Below are 7,577 nucleotides of genomic sequence, written 5' to 3' on the forward strand. Positions count from 1 at the left end.
GGATGTCCTACTATAATGCTTCCTTTGATTTGATACTTCTTCTCTTGAATTCTTTCTTGAAGTTGTACTTGAATATTCTTCTCCCTAAATGCAAATTTTGCCCGGCAAAACCAATCCCAAAACAAAACAAAATGCCCTTCAACTTAACTCTGCCTGCAAAACACATGTAAGTGCATAATAATGAATACATACAAATTAAAATTACAATGAGTACCTGATTTTTTCTTGTCACTTTTGTTGTTGACTTGTTGCAGCAATAGACAAAGACTCCCACTCTTTATATAGGCCTGGACTCTATGCAAGACTATATCCAAAACTGACCTAAAGATATATACAATAAAAATTGATGACGTACCCTAGCCTTGTGAAGGACCAAGTTATAAGTACAACAACAGAGACCATTATATCAACTATGACAAGACAAGTAACATGAAATTACAACATCATATAGATTTAACAAACTTGGTGTAGCATCAAGAATATGTAGTATCAAGAATAGGGCATCTGAAATGTGGTATCAAAACTAACTGTGACATATAGAGACATAGAGATATAACAGAGACCCTGTATGTACTTACGTTGCCCTACAAAAAAATATGTCAGAGATGATACTCATATTTCAAATGTAAACACTAATCATACATATCTTGTTGTAGGATACTTACCCTTGACTGCAGTGATCCTTGAATGCATGTTTTTCTTGCCTTCTAGTAGCTCGATATTGAATCTGTTTTATCTATGCAATTTAGGATCTTCAGGGTCTGAAATTTTTTCCTATGGTAGCCTTCTGAGTCCTCTTTCCAAACCCATAGTTTTGATCAAGATTGGATTCTTCAAGAAAGTGTTATGCCCAATCTCCCACTATGGCCTGATTATAGACTCGTTTAGTAGAGAGAATTTGTACAAAGTGCCACATGTTACTGTTAAGACCTTCAGCCCTCAAAACACTACTCAACAAACTATAGTCCGGCCTATTTATGTGACTATTTACGAAATTTGAATCCAATTCTCAAAGAGAAAGTTATGATGATTTTCCCAACGTCACCTGTTAGGGGTGGAATTCGGGAGCTTGCAAAAACCCTAACTTCCTCAGATCATATCTCCAAAACTATAGAGAAAAAATATCTTAAATTCAAGCACGAGGTTCATCAATATTTTGGGTCAAATAGGTTTTAATTTTGGCTTCGGAAGCTTCGTAGAAAAAAAAATTATGAGGAAAATTCCATGATGACCTGTTTGAAGCCACAAAATCCCTACTAGAGGATTATATGACAGTCATTATTTAAATGAATGTCTTGAGTTGAGAGGGTCCTCAACAAGTGAACATTGGAGGTATTGTAGGAGAAAAAAATGTTTAGTAATTATTTACTATTCAATGACCACAACCAATTATGAGTGCCATGCCACAACCCCATACGGTTTTAGCCCACTAACTAGGGTTACTAACTTCAGACATGAATATCTCTCAAACTATGAAGAATTACTTAGTGTTCCATATATCAACAAAAACATCTCGACGAGTAGAATCCATCTAGAAGATCCTTGACTCATAATAGAGTAATTTTTCAAGTCAAAATTCCCATGCAAGATTGGGGTAGCCCCTGGTGCTGCTTGGGTTGACATTAATGACAATCATTGATCAACAATATCCCCCTTTGGCATTGATGGCAACATAAGTACTCCCCCTGAAATCATGACACCTCTTCCTACTACCTTCTCTCCACATTTTTCATCAATGGAAAAGGGTAACTTGCCCTACTAAACAGTCATCCTGCGGACTTGTACACACCTCCACTCCCCCTTTCTACTCCAAGAGATAAGAGAAAGAGTCTAATGAAACTTAGGAGAATCCCAAGCTTTTGGCAAAGATACTCAAATTCTTCACAAGGTAATGGTTTGGTAAAGATGTCAGCAATTTGTTTCTTTGTGCCAACAAATTCAAGCTTGATATTCTTTTTAGTGACCTACTCTCTAATGAAATGATATTTAATCAGAATGTGCTTCGTTTTGGAATGCATCATAGGATTCTTGGAGACACTGAGAGCATTGGTGTTATTGCAAAATATGGGAATAGGCTCATCGAACATGACTTGAAGATCTTGCAAAGTTTGCTTCATCCAAATAACTTGAGTAGAACAAGTTGTTGCAACAACATATTCTACTTCTACTGTGGATAATGAGATTGAAGACTACTTTTTACTTAACCATGAAACAAGACAACCACCTACATAGAATGTTGCTCCATAGGTACTCTTACGATCATCAACACTTCCTGCCCAATCTAGATTTGTATAAGCTTGGATGACTATATCATTTCCTTTGGGATACAATAGACCATATTTCGTTGTGCTCTTAAGATACTGAAGATTTATTTTGATAGAAATAATATGAGATTCTTTCGGTGCTACTTGGAATGTTGCTACTTGTTCAACTGCCTACATCACATTAGGTCGGGAGGCTATCACATGTAAGAGACTACCAATCATGGATCTATACAATAACTTAACATCCATTTGGTAGACCTTGATTTTTCTCGAGCAAGTATAAGTGAGAAACATCCTAACAGCTTCCCTTCTGGCAATGGGAGCAAATGTTTCTTCAAAATTTATTCCTTCAACCCATGCATATCCTTTGCACACTAATATCACCTTGTTCCTAGTAACCTGTAATCCTTCAATTGTTTTTCTCCCCCTAAACCTGTAATGAAATTGCCATCTTGTTCAAACTACCTTCCTGTCAATCATAGACTTGTGCCATATACTATTGCATAGACTCCTCCTCTACAAACATTAAGGAGTCAACAAGCTATATTGTTCAAAATAGTGAGTCACCTAACGGGCCACCTTGACTTGTCATTATCTGAAGCTGTTGCTAATTCCTTGTGACCTTTTGCTTTTACAAATCATAAAAGCATAGCTGTTGAAATCTTGTTATCTGGTTTGTCTTCTTGTACCTGTTTCCTTTTCTAAACCTTCTTATTCCTGCAATCTCGAGCCATGTGCCCATAGTTATGACACTTGAAGCATTTAATGTTGTTCATAGGTGACTCCATCTAATATCTGAAACCGTGAGTGCTATGGCCATAGTTATGGCATTTGAAACATTCAATGTTTGTTCCATCTAGCACGTATTCTCTTCTAACAAAATCATCGTGGAACCTGTCTCGTGATCCTGCAAACTTGCTTCTAGGGTTTTTCAGGTAATGGTTGTACCTATCAAAAACTTCATAATCCCTAGCTTTATGTCCAAAATTGTTACATTTGCAACATTTGACATCATCCCTCAAATGATCAAATTTGTTGATATTATGTTGAGTTCTAGAATATCCATTTCTGAAGGATGTCTTGGAATTATATTCATTCCAAACATACATGCGACATTCTGCAGCTCTATGTCCAAACCTTCCACATGAATAACAATGACCATAAAAGATAGGTTGGTACCTGGGAGGAAATATTCTTCCAGGAATTGTCTTACAAGGTTCTTCCTGCGAGTCTTGATCTCTTGATTTCGCTAAGAGCACTATCTGCTTGGTAGATTTTGCATATCCATCTTCTTTAATTGTCATAGAAGGACTCAACTTCTTTTCAAAAAAAAAATTGCAACCAAGACCAGTCTTGTCAGCGTATGATCATTGGTTGTTGATGAGTTCATCCAAAGTCTTTGAATTGTTGGCATAGCTATGAAATTTTTTCCCATTTTTTACTTTCTTTCGTAGAGAAACTATTTTAGCTTCCAATGCTTCTCTTTCCTTGTTGTTTTCCTTTAATTCTTTCCTAAGAGATTCTTCAATTCACTTGTATTCTTAAAACTTGATTTTAAGGTTGAGGACATGTTCTCTTTCTCTCTTCAATTCATCTTCAAGAGTGTTGACATGCTTCTTCTCAACTTTGAGCTCTTTGATAACTCTGATCACTTCGTTTTGAAATTCAACCTCAGTTATTTCTTCTTCTTCGTCTCCTTCTTCATCAAGTGTCTCTTGCTTATTGTGCTTGGCCATAAACAATACTCTTCCATTGAATTCTTCTTCATTATCACTATCTTCTTCAAATTAGGAACTATATTCTTTGGTGAAGAAACTTTTCTTAAACTATTTTGTCTTTCCTTGCTTGTGAACTTCCTAGGACCTTTCTTTCCATTCGTAATAGCCTCATTTTTGTGAGGACATTTAGTTGCAAAATTCCCAACCTCACCATAATCAAAACATATTAATGGAAGTTTACCTTTGAATTTTCCCATACCTATTCTCATTTTCTGTGTGAAGTAGGTGAATTACTTATCTGAGAGTTCTTCTTCCTCTTCTTCCTTTTCTTCATCCTTACAACTGCAAGCTTTTTCTTTCTAAGCCTACTTGTCCTTACTATTCTTCTTGGATGCAGAAAATGTTTTTTCTAAGTGAGATGTGCCATCCTCTTCTTCAATCCTCATTTTATATGCCAGAAGAATTCCATGCAATTCATCTATGCTGAGATTTGTCAAATTCGACCTATCTTCCAAGACAGATACCTTAGGTTTAAATCTTGCTGGCAAGTTTCTGAGGATATTTCGAACAACAATTTTCATTTCAACAAGTTCTCCCAAACCTTCCAATGTATTTTTCATTTCATCAACATGCTGAAAGTATGCAACAATATCTTCATCTTCCCTCATTTTGAATTGCTCAAATTTTTCCTTGAAAATTTGAATCTTTGCTTCTTTCACCTTTGAGTCACCTGCATACATATTTTCAAGCTTGCCCCATACCTCTTTAGCAGTTTTGCAACTCAATACCTTAAGATAAATAGATTCGATATGCCCACTAATAATAAGATATTTAGCCTTTGCATCATATACCATATTTTTCTTACCCTGTTCATCCTGGGTCAATGTGAAGCCTTTGTCGATGATTTCCCATACATCGTATCCTTTTGCTAGCAAATGAACTTGCATTCTTCCACTCCAAAGTGCATAGTTATTTACATTGAACAAAGGAACTCTATTCTTAGTATACTCCATGATCTCCTTCTAGTTGTTAGACTGTTATTGAAGGAACTTTGCTCTGATACCAATTGTTGGAAATACTGAGAGGCGGGGGGGTGAATCAGTATTCCTTAGCAATTAGCACTTTTAAATTTTTTCAAAGCATTAGTTAATCTTCAATTATTAATAATTTTTATGCAATAATAATAGTAAATAAAAGAACACAGTAGAAACAATAATTTTAGGTGGAAAACCCCCTCCGGGTCAAAAACCACTGATTCTTTTCTAATAAATTCTATAATCTTCAGCCCCAACTAAAATGAAAGCAACAATTGCCTAGAATTCTAGAAAAGCATTCTTCTCTAACTCCCACTGGAAGGATGCCCCAACACCCTAGTTTCTTCAGTAGTCAACTAAATGGATGCCCCAACATACTGTACCAACCTACCACCCTGAAGTTTTCATAGGCTCCAACCTGTAGGCGACTTCATGCACCAGCCTAGCACCTCCCTACCACCCTATAATCACTGAAATGAGACAAGAGTGTGGATTCTCGTACCAAGGACAACGATCCATGATAAAATATGATTTACAATTATTTTGACCGAACACCAATCACTATATGACCTGCAATCCAACCATGACATCATCCCAACAGAGACTCCTATACCTCCCAATAATGCCTTTTTTACTCTAAGTAGATTGACTCTTTTACAGTAATGACTCTTCCAATGATGAAACTTTTACAAATGACTCTTTTACAATTTTACAATGATGACTCTTGGCCTTGACACTTCTTCACAATATTACGGATGGTTGTCATGTCTTCAAAGGATGTCCTGCTGCAATGCTTCCTTTGATTTTATACTTCTTCTCTTGAATTCTTGCTTGAAGTTGTACTTGAATCTTCTTCTACATGCATGCAAAATTTTCCCAGTGAAACCAATCCAAAAACAAAACAAAATACCCTTCAACTTACCTCTACCTACAAAACACATGTAAGTGCATAATAATGAATAAATACAAATTAAAATTACAATGTGTACTTGAAGTGTGCTTTTCACTTTTGTTGTTGACTTGTTGCAGTAGTAGACAAAGACTCTCACTCTTGATATAGACCTAGACTCTATGCAAGACTATATCCAAAACTGACCTAAAGATATATACAATAAAAACTTATGACAAACCCTAGACTTGTGATATATACAACAATAGAGACCATTCTATCAACTATGACAAGACAAGTAACATGAACTTACAACATCATATAGATTTATCATACTTGGTGTAGCATCAAGTGTGAAGTATCAAGAATAGGATATCTAAAATGTGGTATCAAAACTAACTGTGACATATAGAGACATAGAGATATAACAGAGATCCTGTATGTACTTATGTTGTCCTGCAAAAAAATATGTCAGAGATGATACTCATATTTCAAATGTAAACACTAATCATACATACCTTGTTGTAGGAGACTTACCCTTGACTGCAGTGATCCTTGAATGCATGCTTTTTCTTGCCTTCTAGGAGCTCAACACTGAATCTGTTGTATCTATGTAATTTCTGATCTCCATGGTCTGAAATTGTTTCTTATGGTATCCCTCTGAGTCCTCTTTCAAATCCTATAGGTCTGATCAAGATTGGATTCTTCAAGAAAGCATTATGCCTAATCTCTCACAATGACCTGATTATAGACTGGTTCAGTAGAGCGAACTTGTACGAAGTGCCACATGTGACTGTTGCGACCTTCAGCCCTGAAAACACTACTCAACAAACTATAGTTCGTCCTCTTTCGGTGAATATTTACGAAATTTGAATCCAATTCTCAGAGAGAAATTTATGACGATTTTCCCAACGTCACTTGTTTGACATGAAATTCGAGAGCTTGCAAAAACCTTAACTTCCTTAGATCATATCTTCGAAAATATAGAGAACCAAGATCAAAAATTTGGTCACGAGGATAATAAATATTTTGCCTCAAATGGGTTTTAATTTTGGCTTCTCAAGCTTCGCATAAAAAAAGTTATAGCGAAAATTCAACAATGACCTGTTTGAAGCCACAAAATCCCTACTAGAGGAGGATATGAGGGTCATTATTTATATGAATGTCTTGAGTTGAGAGGGTCCTCAACAAGTGAACATTGGAGGGATTTTAGGATAATTTTTTTTTATTAATTATTGACTATTCAATGACCACAACCAATAATGAGTGCCATGCCACAACCCCATAGGTTTTAGCCCACTAACTAGGGTTACTAACTTCAGACATGAATATATCTCAAACCGTGAATAATTACTTGGCTTGCCATATATCAACGAAAACATCTCAATGAACATAATCCATCTAGAAGATCCTTGACTCATAATATAGTAAGTTTTCAAGTCAAAATTCAAATGCAAGATCGGGGTAGCCCCTCGTGCTGCTTGGTTTGACATCAATGACAACCATTGATCAACAACATGCATTACAAGCATCCAAAGAATAGTCTTACAAATGAATACAATACATGTGTGAAAATGTGTTGGCCTATTAACAGGCTTGTGAATTAAGCGAAAATTCCAAGACACATCCATACACCATTACATCACTAACCCCGATAGTGGGGTGTTAGAGC

Source organism: Pinus tabuliformis, chromosome 9 (genome assembly GCF_031772625.1).
Source record: "Pinus tabuliformis cultivar Carrire ecotype Pingquan chromosome 9, CPIR1, whole genome shotgun sequence".
Lineage (NCBI taxonomy): Eukaryota > Viridiplantae > Streptophyta > Pinopsida > Pinales > Pinaceae > Pinus > Pinus tabuliformis.